This window comes from Thamnophis sirtalis, unplaced genomic scaffold (genome assembly GCF_051295495.1).
Source record: "Thamnophis sirtalis isolate CommonGarterSnake01/CBP01778 unplaced genomic scaffold, rThaSir2_p1.2 scaffold_9, whole genome shotgun sequence".
Classification (NCBI taxonomy): domain Eukaryota; kingdom Metazoa; phylum Chordata; class Lepidosauria; order Squamata; family Natricidae; genus Thamnophis; species Thamnophis sirtalis.
In genome coordinates, this window is record NW_028261389.1 from 58979831 (window position 1) to 59005805 (window position 25975).

A 25975-nucleotide genomic window follows, 5' to 3' on the forward strand; every position below is an offset into this window, starting at 1 on the left:
ATATTGAAAATACTGCCTTCTAAAACCTTAGTCACGCCCTTAATATATTTAAAGCTTTCAATCATGTTCCAGGATTGTAGATTGTCCCATTTAGACAATATGTTCTTTATGCCATTAAGGTCATTAAACCCTGAAGCCCAAAACTACCTAACAGATGTTGCTTGTGGACTCTTACACCAATATAAAATTTGGGAGCCTTAGTCATAGAAAAGACCTTAGAATGGCAGTGTCCAAGGAATGGAAAGTCAAGGAATGATAGCCTATATATATGTTTATTATGGTTACTATTCATAACCCAATGATTTAATAAAGTGATTTAATGAAGATAGATAGATAGATAGATAGATAGATAGATAGATAGATAGATAGATAGATAGATAGATAGATAGATAGACTGACAGACTACGGTGGATGGATAGATATGAGAGAAAGAGAGATAACAGGCAGACAGACAGACAATGCATGGATCTTTCCAGATAGAAAAGGTGTTGATGATAGCAAAACCAATAGATCTTTGACTGGTAATGGGATTATGTTTTAACTTTGAAAAACAAAAGAAAAGACACTAACATCAGAGATTGCGTATGACAGGAAGATAATACAGAGATGAGATTGCTTAATTAGATACAAGTCACATGTGTCTGGCAGCTCAATCTTGAGAGGCAGAATAGTTTAGCATCTCTATGACAAGTAGTTCCAGATGGCATTGAACTGCTCCATGTATTTATGATTGATTGGGTTGTAGACCAAAAAAGATTCTGAGCATGCCAGCCAACCTCCATAAATTGGGATGAAAACATCACAGGATACTTTTTTTTAAATATGTGGATCTAACTTTTTTAAAAAGCCACATTTTAGGTTTTTTAAGGTTTAACTTTTTCTCTTGACTTGAGATTTTATATTACTTTTTATTTAAGGAAAATCTTACTCCTGACATTTGACTTAGCCAATCATTATTTTTCTTCTTACCACAAATATAAACTACTTCTGTTAGTCTAGGGTTGTCTACTACAGTGTTTTTCAACCACTGTGCCATGGCACACTAGTGTGCCGTGACATAGTGTAAGGTGTGCCGTGGGAGAATTACTTTATATATAGTCAATATAGGCACAGAGTTAATTTTTTTTAACATTTTCTAATGGTGGTGTGCCTCGTGATTTTTTTCATGAAAAAAGTGTGCCTTTGCACAAAAAAGGTTGAAAAACACTGGTCTACTACATCTGCAGTACTTCTCTGGGATCTTAGGGTGACAATCTTTTATCAATCTTGCTATCTGATATTGTTATCATTCAGATCTGATGCACGATATGTAGTACTTTGAGAAAACATAAGACACTCTTTTGTTCTGTGTAGAAAAGGTGGTGGGACTGCAACTTAAGTACTTTTTTGCCATTGATAATAAGGCAATATATTTCATTACATCTGAAAGCTAGATTGGGGGAACCAGAATAAACTAAATACTTCCATTCCAATGTTTTGCTGCAACTTCCTAGCATTTAATGTCTTTATATATTAAAAAGCCCAGCTCCCTTCAAACTAGAGCTTTTAGAATTTAAAACCCAGCACTTTCCATCAGCCAGATATGTACTGTGGGCTTCTAGATAGTGGTGTGATCCAGCCAGTTTGCACCACTTAAGGAGAGACGGTTGTTAAGTTTCTGAGCAGTGTTGTGAACTGGTTGTTGGAAGAAATCATTAGGGCAGCGAACCAGTGGTGGGTTCTGGGCAGTGCAGCCTTACCAGTGGTAGCCAGGAACAGGGGCCATGGTACCCGTATGGTGGCTCGTTTGGCCCACCTGTCCACCTGAGTTCCTTACCTGTTTTTGAAGCAACTGGGCCAATTGTGCACACACACCCAGCGTATGGCACCTGCACGACCTCCGCTGAGCAGCTGGGTATCAAAGGGTGGTGGCGTGCCCATGCATGCACAGCGCATGTGCCCAATGAGGATGTCCGGACCCGTGCATAGTGTACCAGTTGCGACGGGAGCCAGAACCAACCATTGCAGAGAACCGGTTGTTAAATTATTTGAATCCCACCACTGCTTCTAGAGAAATTCAATATCTGTTTCACTCTCTAAAATCTATCACCCATTTTGTTCATTTTTTTTGAAGACTGAAATCAAAATTAGTCCATACAGATAACTATTAAATGTGGGATTGGTTCTTTCTGAAAAATATGAAGAGGAAACAGAAACATAGATAGGAGTTTAAAATTTAAACAGCATTAACATTGCTCCAGTAATGGAACGCAAATTCTGAAAATCCTGGTACAGTTAAATCAATACTTGTATCAATGAACATGATCTTATTTTTCAGATCGCCATTAGCCAATCAAGTCCAAGTTGTCTTTTATTCAAGTTCATCTTTAAGACTATGCCTAAAAAAATTAAACCATACCTATATTTAGTAAAATATACGAGTAATTTATAGGGTAGCATAAGAAGAAAATTAATAACTCCCTGTTTATTTGGTAGATGCAGCTGGAAGATATTCTGTTCATTTGTATTCCACCTCCATGAAGCAATACAATATATGCACATTTTCAGCTGTTATGAACATTTTTGAAATCATCTGTCAGATTTTCATGCATAGGCTTGCGCAGTGCTGTGCTAATCAACCACCCATGTAAATATTCTCATGTATCTTGGTGTGCCATTTTCATTTTGCATAGACAATTGCTGAAAATAGATTCACCACATTTAATGTGCCAATTTCTGGTTTGGAAATTCATTTGGACTGCGGGCAGTAAATGTCCAGATATACCCTTCAGCCCATTCCCAGTTCAGTGACACCCCAACTTTCTTTAAAAGAAATAAATAAATGAAATAGATACCTTGGGTGGTAGGGCAGGAAACAACAACAACAACATTACAATTAGGGGGGAAAAGATGGGAATGAGGAAGAGAATGTAGAGTGATAGAGGCAGAGGGGGGTTGCTGCCGGTTTGGCCCAGATTGGCCAAACCGGTAATAGCAATGGCGGGAGGCTCCGCCCTTCTGTGTATGACTATTTATCTACTCACATTTGTATGATTTCAGACTGTTATGTGGAGGAGCTGGGGCAAGAATGGGAGCTCACCCTGTCATGCGATATTTGGGTCTCGAACTGCGGACGTTCTGATCAACATCTTAACCTCTAGGTCACTGTGCTCCTATGTCAAATGTTAATGTATTAATAGTCAAATATACTCTCTTATGACACATAAAAGGAAAAGAATTCTATGATTTGCACGCACAAAAAAAGCTATAGCCCTTCTAAGTAGAGCACATGGGATCTATGGCATCTTCACAGTTTTTACAACTCAGACACAAACTATTTTTAAAAAATTGAAATCACTTATTAACCAGGGCTACCATATTTGGTGGGCAATATTTTTGTATCTATTTATGGCCAGCTAGTTGTCATCCCAGATTTTTGCAAGCAGATTGTAAGAGCTCTTTATTAACTCACTCATCTCTTTGATACAGGATTATTTTAAAACTATTTTTAAAGGACAATCTCAAAAGGTATTCTATTGGGAAGTACATGCCCTGAAAATGACTCTGAATAAGTCATTCAAAGACATGGATGCTTTAATGAGTTAACATTTTTCAGTCTGACAGGAAAGCCTGCAAAAAGGTGTTGTTACTCCAAATACATTTAAGCTAAAATACAGTACTCAGTCAAAAGAATCTCCTTGTGTTTTCAAAGCGTGCACAGCATATTCCATCTAACAATGGACAGATATATACATATATAAATAAATAAATAAATAAATAAATAAATAAATACATACATACATGCATACATACATACATACATTCATAAATCTTGGCGACATTTCAATGAGGTCCACTCACCATCTTTAGGCTGGTGCCTTCGGCTTCATGCTTGTGCAAGCAAAGCGTGATTGGAGCTGTATAGAAAGATGACACCTCCGATCACGCTTTGCTTGCACAAGTACAAAGCCGAAGGCACCAGCCTGAAGATGGCGAGTGGGACCTTGTTGAAACGTTGCCAAGGCAATCTCAATCTTACATGGGAAAATACAACAAGACTAGCATACCTACACCCGTGAAAATCTATGAATATGTTTGTGTGTGTGTGTGTCTGTGTGTGTGTGTGTGTGTTGTATTTGTGCTGATAAATAAATAAAGAGAGACTAGTATAGATCTATTTCAAGGTATTTAGCTCTCATCAGCTAGCCATACCCTTACTGGGATTCGAACCTGGGCTGCATTACATATTAGGCAGATGTGTTAACCACTAAGCCACAAGGTTCTCCTCCTTTATCAGCTGAGCCAGGGAAATAGGTATGTATTTAGCGTCACAACCCCTGGTATGCCCAAATATGGGAGGAAGCCTACTGCTTCCTTTCTCTGTCTATCGGCTCATCACAAGAGACCATCGAGACAGAAACCCAGTATTTTTACTGTTGCCTTTGTTACATTTGTGTTGTATTTGTGCTGATAAATAATATTTGGGCATACCAGGGGTTGTGACACTATATATATATAGCATTCTACATTCTTTTCAAATGTACTTCTTTTGCTATATGGCTTCAATTGATTTGAAAAAAATGTAGGTCAAGCACCTACATTTTTTTTCAAACAATCATCTTCAACTCCAGATGCATTTTCCTAAGCACTTCCAAATAGCTCAGAATAAACTGTTATATGCTGTTAAGAATTATCCCTAATTTGTTCAGCATCTTGGATTCCAGATTGTATACAAAACAATAAAAGAGGCACTGCAATAAGTTATAACAATACATTATACTGTCGCACAATAGGAACTACTTTTTACTTATATACTATGATAGATAAGTCTTAATTACTCTCGAGTGTGTCAGAAGTCACACTTCAGCAGTGTAAGTGGCTCATAATAATAATTGAAAATTTCTCTCTTATTATTTGCTTTAGCTTTCTAGTTCTAGTTCTGTTACTAATGAAACAGAACTTACCTTAATTCCATGCTTCCCAGCACAGGACTTTTTTTTTCTTTTGCCACTATGTTTTTCAACATGTCAAAAAACAAAGGCAAGAATGCCTTACCTGCCTCCAAATTCAATATGTGCCTCAATCAAGGGTTGTTATCATACCTTTCGATTCTCAATAACACTGGCATTTAGCAACTGAACAGGCTAACTTCTGGTTTAGCTACAGAACAGGAAGAAACACTTACAGGTTACTTACACAGATGCTGGTTGGGGAATTCTGTGAGGTGACATCAGAGGTGGGTTCTACCAGTTCGCACTTATTCGGTCAAATCTACCGAACCGGTTAGAAGAGGTTCCATCAGTGGACCCGGAAAGCAGACCACACCTACAGAAGAGGTTCCAAAAATTTTTGAAACCCACCACTGGTCCTTGGATATGATTATTCTACACTATCATGTTCATATTAAGGAGCCGAAGTGGCGCAGTGGTTAGAGTGCAGCACTGCAGGCTACTTCAGCTGACTGTTAGCTGCAGTTCGGCAGTTCAAATCTCACCGGCTCAGGGTTGACTCAGCCTTCCATCCTTCTGAGGTGGGTAAAATGAGGACCCAGATTGTTGGGGGCGATATGCTGACTCTGTAAACCGCTTAGAGAGGGCTGAAAGCCCTATGAAGCGGTATATAAGTCTAACTGCTATTGCTATATTTATAAAACTCAGTGCCTCTGTGAAAGGTAAGGATGACTACTGCGTTTGTGGTGTAATCAGAACATTGCGTGTGTTGAAGTTGTTTTAATGCAAACCAAAGATGCCTTTTAAAAAACAACTTTACATCATATTCTTATGCATGCCAGTGCTGTGTGTGAGGTAATTTAAGGTGGTTCTGACAAGTGTCATCAGCATCTTCATATCCCGTCACATGAGTGGCAAGCCACTCCCACAAAGGAGGCCACATCCACAGAGTAGGTTCCAACGATTTTTGAAACCCACCACTGGGTGACATCCTCACATCTTTAAAGTTACTAAGGAAGAGAAACACTCCCGTAGATCATTTGCATTATAATTTTAAGGCTGGAACTGTGAAGAGCTGAGGAAGCTTCGTGGATGAGAAGTGAAACAACATCAAAGAAAAACCAGAAAGTCCAGTTGCCTCTTGGGAGAAAAAAAGCACCTTTGTGAGGAAGAAACATTATAGTAGGATGATCTTTCATGTTATAGGATCATTTGAACTCAATTCCTTACAATCAGTCACCATGTTTTTTTTTAAATTAAAGGTAACCAAGTTTCTTCTCTGAAAAACAAACTACAAGCAAACTCAGTAAGGAACTGATTAGATATTGAGTTTTGTTCATTTCAGCTGTTTACTGGAGAGAGGACTGGCTAGTTCAAGGCCTGTAGTAAGTATTGTGAAGATTCCAGACATGAAGACACTTGCAAGGCAGCACAAAAATCCCTGTGAAAGGGAGAAAATTACATTGATAACTACATCAAAGCTTTCTTTTAGAGAGATGAGATCTGAACTGCAAATCTGGACAACCAATACATGACTTCAAGGAGATTTGGAAAACTCTGGAATCTAGAAATCACTTGGTTTTGTGTTTTTTTTAACCTGATTCTGATAGCCCCACTTTCTTCCTCTTTTAGATGAAACTAAAGGAACATATCTGCTGGAAGAAGAAACCAACAATAAGCTTACCCAATGGAAACCAATTACTGTTAATTTGATACTGAGGGTGTACGTGCGATTCCTCTTTGTTATATTAGGCATTTATTTTTTTAAAGTATCCTGTACTTTCTTCCCAGAAAAGAATATCTTAGGGCAATGGATACTAAAACCAAATATTCATATAATAAACACACTATTATAATGTAATAGAGATCAATATAACATATTGGAAGGCTAAGAAAATACAACAAAGTTTAAAAATGTAGATTTAAATTGAAAATAAATTTGTAATGTTTAAGTATGTGTTGAGAGAAACATTTTAATTCTCTGTCATTTTGGAAAAGAGTGAGCTATGCAGACAGTAAACCTCAGTGGGCTTACTTCAAAATAGTCATGTTGTGCTATTAATATTGCTTTTAAAATATTCTTTGAAAAAATTAAAAATGATCATGGAATCCTTGGTGAGGTGTGTTACAGGAGGAAATATTGTCCTACGTATATCTTGAAAAGTTATGCATACAGCCATGTCTTAAGTTTAAGATACTAATTAATTAAGACAATATTAGATGAATTGAAAGATCCTTTGCTAATTCAGTATTTATTTTTTGAATTTTGCAGTCCAGGTCTTTTATTCTGTATAAATATGAGAAACATAGTTTTTTTTTTAAAAAATGGGGTGTTTTATTAGATCAGAGAAACAAACTGTAAAATAAATCCACAACAAATAACAATGAGTCTGAAGGTGTAGCAACAGTACCTTAATAAAATTAAAAATCAAGCATTATTTCCTTAATGAAGTAATGGGCAGAGAAGGGGCATGGCTATGTGATAGGGAAATAATGCACATATTTTATTTCAGTAATCTGGATTTGAAATTGAGTTTCCCCAACCTCATCCAAGGCTCAGCTGGAAGATGTTATTAATAGATCACTACTCAGGATTTCTGTTTCTCAGGTTTTGAGAGATTCTTCTTATGGGAATAGGAGACTCTTGTTACATTTCAGTAAATTCACAGGTGGTTATTTATGGAAATGAATTATTCGGAAGAAACATGAGATTAGTTTATCTGAAGTCTTCAGTTTTATTGATGGATATTTACATTTCTTTGTTTTAAAAAAACCAAATGAATTCCAATATAGAATATTTGTAGCTCAGGGTTGAAATGTGGTGTTCTCTGAGGCTGGTTGTTTTCTTGCAGATGCTTCATTACACAACTAGGTAACATCATTAATGCTCATCCCTCAAACAAATGAATGAAACCAGAAGAAAAAACTAGACTTCCTTCATCAACCTAATCACCACTCATCAAGCTTAACCCCGTCCAAAGATATCTATAGTTGACCATGCAGTTTTTACAATGCAAGTTCTGATAACTGGGTCAACTGAAGGCTTTTCACATCCATATTTGTTGGTGTTTCAGCTTAGCTTGAAATCTGAAAGGCTGCTTGAAGTGTAGCCTACTTTTATGGCCATATCATGAACTTACTGAAGTATTCTTGTTGAACTAAATAGGTTTTCCAGCAACTCTCCTTTGCCAATTGACACTTTTTTTTTTTTTGCTATTTACTGTGAGCTCACTAACACTTCAAGCCTAAGGCCCCTGGCACTGACAGCATTGAGAGCACTCACCGTTATTGTGCGGGTTTCCCTTCTTTATAAAAAAAATTGCTCTCTGTTTGTCAGCCATTGGATTGTTCTGTATAATCCACAAATTGGTCAGCTCCAACTGGCTGCCTCTGAGAAGATTCACCAATTTTCAGTCAGTAAGGAGTTTTTAAAAGGGGCTATTTTATTCTTCAGCAGGAGAAAAGAAATCCAAAATGGAAATGTGACCTGGATTTGTCAGGCAATTTGAGTTACCATGGAGTTTAAAAGACTACAATTTTACTCTTGCTTTTCATGCATTTTTTTTCTTCCAGCAAGGCTTCTGAATGTGTCCCCAAGCCTATTAGCCTAAAAAGATCAAAGCGGAAGATTGATGTATTGCATTTAAATTGGTTCCACAATTGCCAGGATATTTATAAGAAAATTGTAACTTATCTATATCAATTTTAGTTCCAAGTCAACATTTTTACAGACTTGTATTATAATCTAATGCATACATATCAATGAGCTTTATTGCCATGAAAGGATGCCATGAAAGGCAACTTTTACTATTTAAGACAAATTTATCTAAGCATTAGGAAAACTACTAAAAAGCAGATACTGCAGTCACCAGTTTGCGAGGATTTCATCAAACAGATTTGGAGGATCAGAGGTAGATCTATATAGTGCAGCATTATTAAATTTTTTGACATGCCAAAACAGAGAAGGATTGTTTTGAGGACCGTGTGGGATGAGGAATATACATATGTATTTTATTTTCAGAAAAGGAGAACAGGAAACAATCCCCCCCCCCAAAAAAAACTAGTTTTCAAATTTAATTTCCAGGAATTTAAAGTGCTAATGTTTTTTTTAAAAAAAACTCAACAAAAATATAACTTCAATATGCTTTTCTTTATTTCAAAAGCTGTCAAAATTAGGTTTGCTTCAAAATACAGCTTTTCAATAAAGTCAAATCTGGGGTTACAGAGTCAATGCAATGAAGTGGAGATTGATGTTAATCATCAATATTAGGGCTGCCAAGTAGCCTTTCCTGACAGGATTAGTAATACGTCATTTCTGATAGAGTTCATGACCTGGTGCCATCTGCACTATATGGATTTTGTTTACTTTGATGATGTCACTGATAAGCACCTATTGTATTGTAAGCAGTATACGGTTTAATCTTGGAGTTGAAATACCCTCCTCCCCCCAGCAACAAAAGACTCCAAACCCTTAGTAGTTCTGCATACATTTTCCATTCCATTTAGTTTTTATTACATTCTGTTTACTGTATTTTTCAGATTATAAGATGCACCTTTTTCCCTCAAAAAGGAGGCTGAAAATCTGGGTGCATCTTATACACTGAATAGATCATTTTTTGCCTCCCAAAACCATGCCCCCTTCACCAAAATGGCCATGCATAGCCTTTAGGAGGCTTTCAGAGTGCTCTTGGGTGCTGGGGAGGGAAGAAATGAGTCAATTTTGCCCCCCCCCAGCCCCAAGAGCACTCTATAAACCTCCTAAAGGCTATGCATGTCCTTTTTTAAAAAAAAAACTGTTTTTGCGAAAAACGGGCCATTTTGGGGAGGTCTGCAGAGTGCAAAAACTTTTTTTTTAATTTGCCTCTTTGAAATCTTGGTGCATCTTATACTCTGATACATCTTATACTCCGAAAAATAGGGTAATTAATTCAGAACTCCCAACACACTTACAACTATTTTTTGCTAGATAATATCCAGAAGTGTGTAGGAGAGTATGAAATAGATAAAATTGAAGATTTCTACAAGGAGTGAAGTTTTTATGGTGGCTAGGAAATACTCTGCATTCATCAAAAGAACTCATTGCTCTCTAAGTGCAAAGTTCAAATATCTTCAAACTATAGGATCCAATATCCAAAACATATGAAATATTAATGTCCTTGGCAGTTGTTTTAAAGTTCTTAAATCAATTTCATGGCAGGTTTGAAAGGCAATATTAATGATTGTTTTTTACGAATTGATCCAGGGATGTATATGAATATTCCACCTTTCATAATATAATAATCTTTTTAGTGAACTGCAGCAACTATAGCTTTCTAAAGATATTGGTAAAGGTTCCCCTCCAACATATGTGCTAGTCATTCCTGACTCTGGGGGGCAGTGCTCATCTCCATTTCAAAGCTGAAGAGCCAGCACTGTCCGAAGAGGTCTCCATGGTCATGTGGCCGGCATGACTAAATGCCGAAGGCGCATGGAATGCTGTTATCTTCCCACCAAAGGTGGTTGCTATTTGTCTACTTGCATTTTTATGTGCTTTCAAACTGCTAAGTTGGCAGAAGTTGGGACAAGTAACAGGAGCTCATTCTGTTACAGGGTGCTAGGGATTCAAACCCCTGAACTGCTGACCTTTCTGATTGACAAGCTCAGCATCTTAGCCACTGAGCCACCATGCCCCTTTTTCTAGCTTTCTAGGCTTCAATTATATAATGAGAAAAGAATCATGAAACTGTCTCCATAGGCTTTTTCAAAGATACAAAGTGAGCAGTATAATGGAGAAGATGCACATGAGAAGATGGAATAGCAGACTCTATCAATAATACAACATAGCTGGTGGCAAGAATTCCAGATCTGTTACCATTGCATCATTTTGTCATGTATACCACTTACTCCAAAATAATGTGCAAAACTTTCCCAAAAGCAAGTGATCATTTAAGTTGAAGTCATTCTTAATTTGTGTGTGTGTATATGTTATTTTCATTTTAATTCTGTTTTCAAAGGGTGGAGTTGCAATAATTATTTTACTAGCTCTTAGCATAAGCCCACCAAAATATCAACAAAATAATACAGGGATCACTTAACATGGGCATCTGTAGAGCAAGAGAACTACATGCATTTTGAACCAAGCGCTGGAATCAATGGTGGAGTCCTAATGGTTTATTATCGGTTTGCTGAGAGGGCATCTAGATGTGCAGAAACATGCCGGCGGTGGCAGCTGAGACCAGGGAACCAGTTTGGGGGTGTGGCCGGCCTGGGTCATTGCCAGTTCCAGTGACCCAGGCCGCCATACCACTACCAGTTTGAATTAACCAGTCCGAATCAATAGGAACCCACCACTGGTTGGGATGCTGTTATCATTGTTACTTATAAAGGATACATAACACAGAAATGGGTTTATGGAATGGGTTTTTGCATAAAGTCAGTTGCCATATGCAACAATATACCTATCTACATTTCTTAGATTTTAGAAAGAAAAAGGTCTGGCTGTATTCCATATTTTGTATGTACAGAGTATATGGCTATTGAAGTCTGAGCAACTTGGAATTTTCCTGGGTTATAGAGAAAAAGGCAAGTGACTCATCTTTAACAATTCAAGCCAGATTGTTCCAATAGAGGATAATATTATAGCACTGAATAATAGAACTGAAGACAATACACAGTTGGACAATGAACCATCTGCAAGAAAACAACCAAAGCCAGAGACCATGAAGACTTTTCCATTGGTGTATCCTCAGTGAAATGATTCCATGATTAAAATTATGCTGGAATGTGTTTATAATGAAATGTTATACTGTCTCATTTTTAAAAAATAAATTATAAAATCCTATTGCAACCACTGCTCCCCCCCCCAAAAGCCAACTAGATGGTTCCATTTAAGGTTGCAATCCCAAATACCCCATACCTAAATTCAATTCCACTGAATTTAAGGGGACATATTTTTAAGATGTTAGACATCAGAATGCAACGTGAATGTTAGGGAAACTGACTTAATTTGCAAAATGAATATCTCTAAATGCCTCATAGCAAGTGAGTGATTTTAGAGAAGCAACTATGAAATGGATTATTATCTGCTGCAGGACATTATGGGGTCATCACAGAAGTGCTATGGAAGTCTGTCAAATACAGGGTGAGAATTCTTTTGCCTCCAGTAATTATAGTCCTTGGATGAAGCAGTCAAGCATCGTTTCCTGCTTAAGACAAATACCATTAGTCCTTAAACAAAAGTGGGGGAAAGGTCCAATGGGCTCTCGGTTTTCAGAGGTATTCGTAGCTGCCCTTGTTACCACCCCATAGAATTGTGAATAAATCCATGGCACAGATAGCTAAGAAAATAAAAGCACTGAATAAAATATATATTTAACAGTTCCTTATTACAGCTGGTGTTTCCAGCACTCGATGATCTCACAGTCTGCTGTGTGGCTGCCAGAGAGCCTGCATACAAATAGATGCTTTTGTACCCATGAACCATAGAAACCTGCATCAAATTGGCCTGCTTTCTTTAACTGAGCTGCCCAAACAAAGATGAGTTTGTTGCTGATCAAGAAACAAGAGCTTTGTTTTTGTAAGACTCTGTGAATGTAGTGCACTTAGCCACGGGAGAAGGTCCACAGCGTAAAATGAAGCAGAGAGAGAATGGAGAGAAAGAGAAACGAGAGGAGAATAGTGAACAGAAACCAGGCAACAAATCAAAGTGTAGACTCTTCTTGTGGATATTGGTGTTGAAAGTTTGCTGAAACTTCTTCTCCCCCACCCTTTCCTTTTTGTGAATACTAGTCACATTTCACAAGCTGAATAAAAATGAAAAGGAAAGGGTCTTTCATTAACGGAATGCCTTTTGATTTGTAGAGCAAAACTGCAAGAGCCGATGTAGTCGCAAAGAGGATTAGATTGTCCCTTTGCTGACACACTGAATTTTTTTCTTCTCCCTTTTGGTGACTCCCATTGAGAGGGGAGGAAATTCAGTGCCCCTAAAGAAACTGTTGTATTTGATTACAATAGGCCAGCTTTCTAAAGCTGAGACAGAATATGTGAGAAGAGAGCTAATAGCCATTTAAATTTAAGATTTCATTAAGAAGACCAGCAAAAGGAGAACCACATCTGAATTCCTTTGGGGCATTAAAAGGAAACTTGTAACAATCCCTATTAAAGAGTCTTATTTGTAGAACATAGATAAAGACTTATCTGCCTAAATATTTTAATCTCTCTCTCCCCCTTTCCCTTTACTTTCTCTCTCAATCTGTTTCCAGTTTCTGCCTCTGGTACATTTGCATATGTATCAGACTAATAACTTTTCACATACTAACTAACATATAGACAGACTTACCCATATTTTAATTCAGAAACTGTGACCATCCTAGACCAAGCCAAGTCCAAAAATGCTAGGGGATTTCTAGAAGCCTGGCACCCTGACAAATTAACCATCAATATGCATATAAACATAAACAATATCTATATACTATTCAAAAGAGACTAGTCAACACACCAAAAGGGGAACAAAATGTCCAAAACACCATTAACATTAGCAATCAACACCTAGATGAGCATAGATTAACTCCAAGATTAACATCAGACCATGGGTGTCAAACTCTATCATGTCACAGGCCGGATTGTGATGTATCACAACATTTTTTTACCTTTGCGGAGCCAGGGTGGGTGTAGCCTGCATGTGATGTCTCTGGCCCGCGGGCCACATGCCTGCATCAGACCAACAATCGAGTGAACAATACCCCAATCAAGGAACTGCAAAACAAGGCAACAATAAATAGTCCAACCAAAGAATCTCTAGGACCATCCCCACCAACATTGACAGCACAAGCCACTAGAATATGAACTGAGAGCAAACTCCACTCCTTACTAGCACTGATGATGTTACCTAGTTTGGGTAATAAAATATCTGCAAGGAAATAATCAGGCTCAGAGGGCACAAGAACCCCTCATTTCAACTCTGAGCTACAAATATCCCCTATATTGGTAACATTTGTCAGCATTTGGTAATGTTCTGGTTATTTGACCAATCTATATTTCTGAATTGTGAGATCCAACACATGAGAAGAAACCCTGAGCAGTACTATCAGGATCCCATTCCCTTGCCCAATCCTCCTGAAATTTACCATCTACTTTAAACAATTAGTGAGAGAAGCTGTGATCATTTATCTGCCTCAAGATTTGTCATTTGTCTTTAATCACAGTTGCTCTGTAATTTCCTGTTAGGCTCTGCAAAAACAAAAATGGACTTTGTGTCCTTATCAAATATCTTGCAAACATTGTCCAACATTTAGAACCCTGGTATCCCAACTGCATGGCAAGATCTTCATTAGAAGAAGATAAAAGCATCTTTTTCTAATGGTGGAAAAAAGTCAGGGTGTGAATTACTTCATCAGTTTCCTACCAGGCTAAAATATAATTAGACCTTATCAGATATAGAGAGTTTTGCAGTGAAGGACTGAAATAAAGTATCAACCAAATCTCTGGTACAGTTTACTGATACAACTTAATACTTCTGAGAACATACATTCTTTATTTGGAGTTGGTTCAAACACTGGATTGTAGCAATAGCACTTAGGCTGACATATTGTTTCACAATGTTTTACAGCCCTCTTTAAATGGTCTACAGTTTGCCCCTAACAATCTGGGTCCTCATTTTACCAACTTCGGAATGATGGAAGGCTGAATCAATAACAATAGCACTTAGAATTATACACTGCTTCATAGTGCTTTACAGCTGTCTCTAAGCGGTTTACAAAGTCAGCATATTGCGCCCCACAATCTGGGCCCACATTTTGCTGACCTTGGAAGAATGGAAGGATGAGTCAACCTTGAGTCGGCCAGAACTGAATGAGGGCAGGGTTAGCCTGAAATACAGATAGTCTTTGACTTACAACAATTCATTGTGAGTGTTCAAAATTACAACAGCACTGAAAAAAAAATTATTTATGACCGTTTTTCACACTTACAACTTTTGTAGTATCCCCGTGATCAAAATTCAGATGCTTGGCAACTGACTCATAGTTTTGCTGTGTCATAAGGTCATGTGACCCCCTTTTGCAACCTTTTGACAAGCAAAATCAATGGGGAAGCCAGATTCACTTAACAACCTAACTTTGGCAGTAAATATGCAAAAAGGTGCAAAAAATTAATTACAAGTAATTCTTGACTTACAACCATTTGTTTAGTGACTGTTTGAAGTTTCAAGGGCACTGAAAGTGACCTATGACCATTTTCACACTTACGACTATTACAGCATCCCTATGATCACGTCATCAGAATTAAGATGCTTGGCAACTGGCATGTATTGATGACTGTTGCTGTGTCCTGGGGTCATGTGATCACCTTTTGCAACCTTAAACAAGCAGAGTCAATGGGGAAGCCAGATTCATTTAACAAATGAATCAAACTAACCTGTCAACTGCAGTCATTCCCTTAACAACTGTGACAAGAAAGGCTGGAAAATGAGGCAAAACTCACTTAACAAATATCTCATTTAACAACAGAAAGTTTGGACTCAATTGGGGTCGTAAGTTGAGGACTACTGTACTGCATTCTAACCACTGCTCCACCACCCAGTGATAATATAACACAAGGATAGGCGATGCTATTGAGCTTTAAATAATATATTGAATCAGTTTTTGAGGCCATATGAGGAGAACTTTCCCAAAGTAAATGCAGAGATAGGAAGTTCATCACAAAATGACTGTCCAAGCATACAATGAAAAACTGTCCACACAGCTAGTTTGTTTGTTTAATTTCTATAGCTTCCCATCTCAGCCAATGACTCTAGGCACTGATACACCTAACTTAAGTAGCATACTGTAATTATTTCTTCCTTAGTTTCAAATTGCCCACAGTTTCAAGCAAGTTTAAAAGCAATAGCAATAGCAATAGCAGTAGACTTATATACCGCTTCATAGGGCTTTCAGCCCTCTCTAAGCGGTTTACAGAGAGTCAGCATATTGCCCCCAACAATCTGGGTCCTCATTTTACCCACCTCGGAAGGATGGAAGGCAACCCTGAGCCGGTGAGATTTGAACCGCTGAACTGCTGATCTAGCAGTAGCCTGCAGTGCTGCATTTAACCACTGCGCCACCTCGGCTGGACTCATGAGTACTATGATGGAGACAAAGGAGCAAATAGTGAATACACTATGCACAAGTACATAATTAAGTAATTTGTGCAATGACACCATGACAAAACATCACATTGACATCAAATTGGCTTGATGCTGGCTACTATTATAGTAGTTTTGTCTACAAAATGTTCTTTCAAGACTTACATAATATTTTACTATAAATCTACGTTTGTTATGACAGATGAAAATTTAAATCCAATATATAAAACATTTATGGGAACTAAAGACTTCCTTGCCTCATATCACGATGGCTGCTTTCAATGTATGAGATCTCGTGTGAGAAACTAGCAGCTTCGTGTTACAGTTCAGTAGAAAAAACACAGAATTCAGCTTTGGCTCATTCATCGTTTTGCCAATATAAGAACCATCAGTCAAGTGCATGACTAAGAGAGCTTGGGAAAAGTCATCTAAACAAGCAAGAAGGATGGCAAGTGAGGCAGATTTAATAGTGAAAAGGATTAGTTCAGCAGGAAATAAAAGAATTGGGGAGGGAAGTAGAGGCATGTGATATTAGTCTTTCTTTCCCTGTGTCTCACTATCTTCTAAGCTTCAAGGGAAAAAAACCTACAGCACAATCTCAGAAGGTTATGATGGCATAAAGAATGCTTTGCAATCTGGAATGAATAGGTAAATCTTTTTCATCCCTAAGTAATGGGACCATAGCTCTGAGAATTCCCAGCTCACATGCCACTGGTAGGAATAAATCTCTCTCTCTCTCTCTCTCTCTCTCTCTCTCTCTCTCTCTCTCTCTCTCTCTCTCTCTCTCTCTCTCCCTCCCTCCCTCCCTCCCTCCCTCCCTCCCTCCCTCTCTCTCTCTCTCTCTCTCTCTCTCTCTCTCTCTATATATATATATATATATGTGTGTGTGTGTGTGTGTGTGTGTGTGTGTGTGCGTGTGCGCACGCGCACGCACATGTGCATGCATGCACACACACCTGTGTGTATGTTTCAGCATAACTCTGGAACACCTCGAGCAATTCCAACCAAATTTGATACCCAGATGACTTACCCTCTGGAGAAAAATACTGTGGGGGTAAGACACCTCCAACACTCCTTGGTGTGTGTGTTCTGTTAAGATGCAGCTTGGTGTGCCTTTAAATGGCTTCTACTGTACAGCGCAGTGGAGTTGCCATGGTAACGGCTTCACAAGGGAGTTCCCTCTGGTAAAGGGGAAAATCCAACATTTGAAATTATGTTTGGTTCAGATATTTTCTCCCTGTAAATAAATATTAGGGCAACGCCAGCCTATTGGCTAGTTAGTTATATATTTGAAGTTAATGCCCAGTTAATTTCTTCAGAAAAGGTGACTTCTGTTTGAAAGCGGATCATCCCAGATTGCTCTGAATTTAACATAAGGGACCATAAGAACCAGAGTCTTCAAACTGCTTATTCATAGTTGACCACACACCTTATCAGATCCACAATTGACACACACTTTATCAGGCCAGCCTTTCCCAGTATGGTAAGATACATTATTAATACCCTGCATTTCTATTAAAATTAGGGTAACTTTGCACATGTGGCATATTTTATAGAAATGATTGTTTTTGACTCTCTGGGATGCCTTCCTCTATTTTCTTCTGCCCCCTTTTGTTTTTACAATGCATATACGAGACATAATACTCAGAGGTCATGACACCTATTTCATTAAAGGAAGATGTATTTGAACATATATCACATTCCTGCTTGGATTTACTTTTTAATATCCTCTTGCTATTTGGGCTTATATGTAATTTGGAGAATTTGTTCCCTTTGGCCCTAATTTGTCTTTGATTTCCTAGAATAGTATGACACATTCTCCAGAAACAAATAAGAACTAATCTGATTGGATATGATCTTGGTGTTGAGTAAAAACATACCACATGGTACATTCCTTTGCAGTATCAAATCTTCCCACTGTACATTAATCTGCTCTAGAGTGTATAATGATTTCCACCCACTGCTTTATGCAATTTTCTAACCAGTCATAGGTCTCTTGAACCATATGCTGATTTAGAATTTACTTCACAATACTTTGATGTGTATCAGCTTGGCATGCACTATTCCTTTGTGTCTTAAGGAGAAAATATAATAAAAAATTGTTTCTATCAACTTTGATGACCTGGACATTTAATTCCCTTCTGAGAAATTACAAATGTCTCAAACAGTCTCTTTATGAACATAATAAATGGAATGAAAAAGTAGAACTTCTCCTTATCATGGCTTACTGAAGCTCATAACGTTCTGCAGTTAGCTTTTGGTTTTAGAATATCTGTTGCCTGGCAACCGAGTAACCCTTATCTTCTAAAGGTGCCATTCTGGCAAATTGTATTTCTAAATACTAGCTGCTGCTTTCTTAATATGCTACCTAGTAAATAACATCAAAACAGCCATTAATATTGAAGAGTACCTGGAGAGACTTCAAAACCTTTGTGCCATTTATTATTCATGCAACAATCCTGATGATCCTGCTAATGACTCATATTTTTGGCTATGGGATAAATGAAAAGATATAATTGGCATATCAGTTGCCATGAGAGAAACTCATTGAGTAACCATCTTCCTCTTTCCTCCCCACCTCACTCTCCCCACCACTCACCTAGAAAAAGCTGGAATGTCCTGAGGTTTATATGATAGTAATTGCAGCCTCCAAGATTATTTCCTAGAAAGCTTTACAATTTGCTCAGGAATCTATAGTTTAATCAAGGATCTTGACTCATTTTATCTCTGTAAAATAATCAGTGACATTTCTATCAAAGAAACTTCCACTGGAAAGAAAGCCAATGTGCTTTTTCTTTTAGGTGAACAGAAGGCCTTGGATTACAAGTGGTGCTCATTTCAGATGTTGTATCTGGAAGTAGGAGAAAGACCTATATTACAATTGCAGGAAATATTTTGGTATTTATGCTTAGAAACATATATAATGTTCAATTTGCTATATTATATATGTGAGGGTTTTATACACATTGCTTTTTTTCTAACTTTATTGCACACTTATATATTGGGCAGAGAGAAAACTTGTATATTGGGCATGTTCATATTTGTAGAAGGCTTTCTTCTTTTGGGAAAACAAATGCTTCCAATGAAAAATAGTAGATAAAGCTGCAATCTTCTACATAATTACTAAGGAGGGAGGCAAAACTGAAAGCAGTGATAATTTCTTTTGATCAAATGCCAATGATACATGAGAAACCTTATTTCTGAGTAAAGTTGGAATGAATATCAGATTTCATCCAATGCTGGAAGTTGAATTACTTCAAAATTTAATTTCTTAGCAGCAACATCACTCTACTTATATGGGTTAACTGATACCTAATATAATGAGGGGCACCACTAAAATTATAATTTAGGCCAGATCCATTAGATAGTTATACACTATTACAGGAAATGCTCTTTTGTAGACATTTTAAGGTTCTCTAAATTTGATGTTCTGGTGGAACTGTGAATGCATGCAACTCAAATATGATGGCAATGACTGCAATCAAATTAAGATTTTGTGCACTGATATATTGGAATGCCAGATCCATATCTACAACTTCTACTGTTGTCACTGCTGTCATTATTCATAAAGATTACAAAGGATTCCAATCCCTTGCTCATTGGTAGTGGTAGAGTTACTGCTTTCCAAACCAGATTTCCATAGGAAAGATGAAGGTAGTGTCAATTGATATCATCAATAAGCACAAGAATAACAAATGCTTTGGTAATTACATTGAGTATATTTAGCAGATAGGTATACACATCTTAATATACTGTTTATGGAAAAATGTAATCCATTTCACTACAAGATATGATAGATAACAGAAATGAATTACACTAGTTATAAGTTTCCTTGATTTTAAAGCCACAACATCTATTTTATTTTATTTTATATTTTATAAAATATTTTATCCAGGAAAAAAAGGAAAAAAATAGATTTAGGAAACTAGAGACCTATCAGCCTGACCTCAATATCAGGAAAGATTCTGGAAAAGATAATCAAGCAACGAATTAGCGAACACATAGAAGTAAACAAAATAATAGCAAAAAACCAACATGGGTTTGTCAAAAATAGCCATCAATATAATTTACTTGGACTTCAGCAAGGCATTTGATAAAGTAGACCATAACCTACTACTAAACAAAGTAGAAAAATGTGGGTTAGACAGCATCACCACCAGATGGATTCGTAACTGGCTGACCAACCGCACTCAATGTGTAGTCCTCAATGGAACTGCATCTACATGGAGGGAGGTATGCAGTGGAGTACCCCAAGGCTCTGTTTTTGGCCCAGTTCTCTTCAACATCTTCATCAATGATCTGGATGAGGGAATAAATGGGGAACTCATCAAATTTGCAGATGACACCAAGATGGCAGGAATAGCCAACACTCCAGAAGATAGGCTAAAGATACAGAAGGCTCTTGACAAACTTGAACATTGGCCACTATCTAACAAAATGAAATTCAATGATGAAAAAAGTAAGGTTCTACATTTAGGCAAGAAAAACAAAATGCACAGGTATAGTATAGGTGGTGCCTTGCTCAAAAGTAGTAACTGTGAGAGGGATCTTGGAATCCTAGTGGACAACCATTTAAATATGAGCCAGCAGTGTGCAGTAGCTGCCAAAAAAGCCAACACAGCCCTAGTGTCAGGTGCTGCTTCATTTAATAATCAGGAAAGAAACCACTCAACTCCATTTGTTTGAAATTAAGTATACTTTTACTAATTACAAACGAATAGTAGCAAAGCAAAGCTGAGTCTGGTTAATTGGGTGCGAAAGCAATGAATATCATGTATAGGTCAATCCCCCCCCCCTTGGCACCCCAGTCCATAGTCCAATTATAATTCACCCAACTGTCAGGTGGGAGATATCTTCAAAAAACATCATCAAGGTGGAATGCTGGACAGTTAACCTTGGTGGGAAACTCCCTTCCTCCACATGCGCAATGAGATAGTCAGGACAGCGTCTAGAATTTTCCTCCAGCACATAATGATTCCCCTCCCAAATACCATGCCCTCCCCTCCCCGTTTCAATGGCAGCTGAAGCAGCAGCAAGGCAGAGGCTGACACCTAGGCTGCATAAACAGAGGGATAGAATCAAGATCACATGAAGTGTTAATACCACTTTATAATGCCTTGGTAAGGCCACACTTGGAATACTGCATTCAGTTTTGGTCACCACGTTGTAAGAAAGATGTGGAGACTCTAGAAAGAGTGCAGGGAAGAGCAACAAAGATGATTAGGGGACTGGAGGCTAAAACATATGAGGAACGGTTGCAGGAACTGGGTATGTCTAGTTTAATGAAAAGAAGGACTAGGGGAGACATGATAGCAGTGTTCCAATATCTCAGGGGTTGCCACAAAGAAGAGGGAGTCAAACTATTTTCCAAGGCACCTGGGGGTAGAACAAGAAGCAATGGGTGGAAACTAATCAAGGAGAGAAGCAACTTAGAACTGAGGAGAAATTTCCTGACAGAACAATTAATTAGTGGAAAAGCTTGCCTCCAGAAGTTGTGAATGCCCAAACACTGGAAAGCTTTAAGAAGATGTTGGATAGCCATTTGTCTGCAACAGTTTAGGGTTTCCTGCCTAGGCAGGGGATTGGACTAGAAGACTTCCAAGGTCCCTTCCAACTCTGCTATTGTATTGTATTGTATTATCTTTCTCAGGCACAGGTTGTTTTAATGGGTGACAAAGAGGTACTATGCTAACACTCATGCAAGTATGAAGCATGAACTTATTCTTGAATTGTACACAGCTTCAGAATAGCTTTATGAAAGTCTTGAAGGAATGGAATATATAGCAACTTCAACAGTTTAGCTACTACTAAATGAGCATTTTGCACCTGGCTGTACTCACTGTGGCAGGTTTTTTGAATATTTAAGTTCCAACTAGCATTGTTTTGTGACAGCCCCCACAATAAGCTCTCAATATTTCAAAATTCCCCCCCTCAATATTGTCTACCCTGCTATGTGTTTCAGTTCCCTAATGAATGTATATGGCAATTTCTTCTTGGGCTAATTAACTCAAGCTGATCTCTCCCTTGCTAATTTACTTCTCCTAGATGAGAAGGATACCACCTCCAGTGTAGCAATTGGTTGTAGTGGAATGTAAGTTTAATCTTCAGGCCTGCAATTCCCTGGTTAGACTAGGCATTACATGCGTAATAATCAGTGGTGGGTTTTTACCGGTTCGGACCAGTTCGGCAGAACCAGTAGTGTTGCTGGAACTGGTAGCGACCCAGGCCTGCCACACCCCAGAGCCGGTTCTCCTACGGTGCCACCATCATGTTTTTTTTGTTTCTGGGCATGTGCAGAATAATTTTTTATTGCACTCTGCATGCACATCCAGCAGGCATCAACCAGGGGCATGTGCGTGGTATGCCCACGAGCAAACCGGCAGAACCGACTGCCAGAACCCATCCCTGGTAATAATATAGCATACAACTGCCCTTCTTCATCTCATTGGAGGAAATTGTGGAATCTTAATCCAACTTGGGTTACCTCTAATCATTTTAATTCCGAATTCTTCTTCCTCTCCAGGTAGGAAATTTAAAGAAATAAGAGTATATCCTTTTTTTTTTAACATTTCAAAAGAAAGTAAAAGGAATCTTGAAACAAGGAGCCTGGGAGATAATTTAACCCATTCCTCAGCAGCTCTAGTCTTGATTAGAATTATGAATTGTAACCTTCAAAATGGTGGCTCCAATCTGGATCAGAGTTATCAGTGAATTATGATTAGTAATAAGCTAAAGCACATGAATATGTGTAGCTGCTATGTTGTCATGAGGCAACCATGTCTGGCCTTTAGCTCCTATCATATTTATGCAGGACTAAAAATATTGTTTGCAGTGCACTTTACTTCCAAGTAAATGTATTGGATGGCAGCTGTTATTATTTTTCAACAATTGCTATCAGTGTTGAGATTTTCTCTCTTCCCAGATCCTTGCTACAAAATTCATTTATACATTGAATAAATGTATTTGAAATTTTCTCAGCTTGCAGCCAAAATTAATTTAATAAATGTCTAAAGAGCTTGGCTGTTCTGGTGGCCAAAAACCTCCTTGGAATATTGATTCCCCCCCCCCTCTTTATCAATTTACCTTCTTATTTAATGTATTTTTTCAACCTATGAGAAAGATGCAATGCTAAATCGAGTTCCAACATTGCTATAAGATCATATGTTTGGTTATATAACTAATACTTAGGAGACTTTTCAATTAATAAATATGACGTTTCTATATCTCAGAGGAACATTATTTGCATGATGAAGGTCAAAGATAGAAAATCATTTTCTTTATGGTTAAGTTAGACAATAGCTTTACTACATCCATATAATTGTGAGGAAATTAAGTATCCAAATCTAATTGAAAGGATGTACCTTGATTTGATTTCAATACTGTGCTTAACTCTCACTCTTTCCAATGACTGATAGTTTATCAGAAAGACATTAAAAAACTAATATATTTAGTCTGCAGTCCAATAATGCTGCAAACTTTTGGAAACTGAGCAATCAGTGTAATTAATCTTAATATTGAACTTCCTAACCACAGTGATCATAATTAAGCATAACAGCCATGATACGTTGTAAACGACAGAAGGAATAATTTTGAGGAACAAGAGGAAGGGCTGCAAACGAGACATGTTCAGATAAAAGAACTCTGAGTCAGAGGCAGAAATGTAATTTGAGAAAGTGCCTCAGACATGAACTTCCCTAGTTCTCAGAAAGGTAAAACCCTCAGTTAGATATTAAATAACTGTACTTTTAAAAGTTTAGAAATTCTTACCTAGATAGACTGAATGGTAATACATGCCATTACAAAAAAATCTACCATTTTCAGCCCTTAGACCATTGTAGCCTTATAAACACCAGAAGTATTAGTTGTTGGAAATGGCCTTCATAGAAACTAAACCATTTTTTTAGAAAAAAATCAAAATAAATTTGCATAATATCCAAGCAATTTACAATAATGAATTGGAATATCTCAGCATACTCAACCAATGGCTCCAGATTTTTTAAAATATTAGGTATGTTTTTAAGAGTTAAAAACTTAGTTTTTTCAACAAATAAATCCTATAAGAATCTTAAGGTTGAAAAAAGGTTGGCTCCCATTGATTTTATGATAGAGATGTAAGAAATGTGAAGGAACTTTGGTACATATGTTATGTGCTAATCTACTTATATTTCCATATTGGTTATATATTATTGTTATAATGACCCTGGCTCCTCAAAGAAAGTTAGGCTAAAGATGCCAATTTTTTAAAAAATTAAAGTATCTCCCAAATATCTGCCAAGTTTCAATTTAGGAAGAATGTATGATATGTCCTGCTTGGATATCCAAAAGGATGAATATTCACTTGTGAAATTCTTGGCTTAATGAAATTTGTCAATTTTTAGCCTTTGAATTACCTCTGTTATGATGGAGAGGCAGATAATATGCTTCTTTGTGATCCAGCTTCAATTTTTTTGTTTATTGAAAGTAATACTGTATAATCTTAGTAGTTTGATAATAATGCATCAATCTTTTTAAATGGGTTTTGAAAAGTTCAGAGATGCTTATAAGAATTCAAAGAATAAGCCCCTCATCGTAAAACTACATGTTTAGTACAATAGAAGTATAAATCATACAATAATGTACTTTCTTTTTCTGACAGTAAAGATATTACTGTTGTGATTTGCAGTTTATTATTAGAAAAGAAAAACAGGAATAGTACTATTCATGGTGTTAGAAATAAATGAACCTAGCTAAAAGTCAATCTAAAATATATATTTTTGTTAGAAAGAAATGATACTTTGTAGTCTTCCTGACTGGATTTCCTCAAAGGGGAACCGAAGATTGCACACTACAGTTTTAACACCTTAATAGTGAAAATTCAAATGTGTGCAGTGCTTTGCTGTATATTTATTGCAATTGTAATGTCATACATTTCTGACTTGTAATCTAATTATTTTGCTTTCATATATAAAAAATTAATGATTATATAGTAATGCAGTAATAACTCTAAAAATATACCCAGGGAAAAAATCTTGACAAAAAACTGTTTACAGTAGTTAATTTTAAAACACTCCATTTAAGGGCAACCTCTATTACAAATTCAGCTTCATTGAGTTTAATGAGACATTTCCAAGTAAATATGTATAATGGTTTTTAATTCATCTACAAACAAGGTCAAGGGATAAAGGGAATGTTTTCACATTCATGATCAACAGTGTTTTTTCTTTCTTTCTTTCCTTTGCTTCTTTCCTTCTTTTGTTGTTGTTTTCCTTCTTTCCTAGAAAGCTCCCATTTTTCTCAACAGTAGTTGCTTTATATCTAGGGAGCACTTTTGTTATGCATGGAACATACCCTAACAGTTCTCTCCAAAGGCTCTGTTGAGTCAGAGGATTTGACTAAAAGAACAATCTTGGTAGAACTAGAGAATGGTCTAGTCTGCAAATATTTTTGGTAGCTACTGAACTCCCTTTGCTAAACAATGTTCTAGATTTTTTTAAAAAAACGTAATGTCTTACTAACTTTTGAAGCTGTAAAGATTTTGAATGAAGATCAACATGGTTTTCTTGAATTTTTTAAAATCCGACCCAGATTTTAGTAAGTATGTAAAAAGAAATCATGTTTTTCCCCCCTATATAGTTAAAGCAACCAATGAATAATCACATCACCATGGGCTAAAAGCAGAGTTTAATTCAGATGCTAAAATTTTCCCTGGTGACAATTTTTTTTTGGGGGGGAGGGGGTCTATTTGTGAATGAGTTAGCTGGGACATACAAATCTATTTGTCTTTACTAAAATAGAATATTTTCTCATTTGTTTTTAGATTTTGAGCTTTAAACCGCAGTTGCAGAAAAAGGTTTGGAGGAGGCCCATAGAGTCCAGTTGTGTCATCTATTTCATCATGTTTTGCACAAAGGCCAGTACAAGCCAACCGTTGTATCCTGAAGTCACTATTTGATAAGGGAATAATATTGTC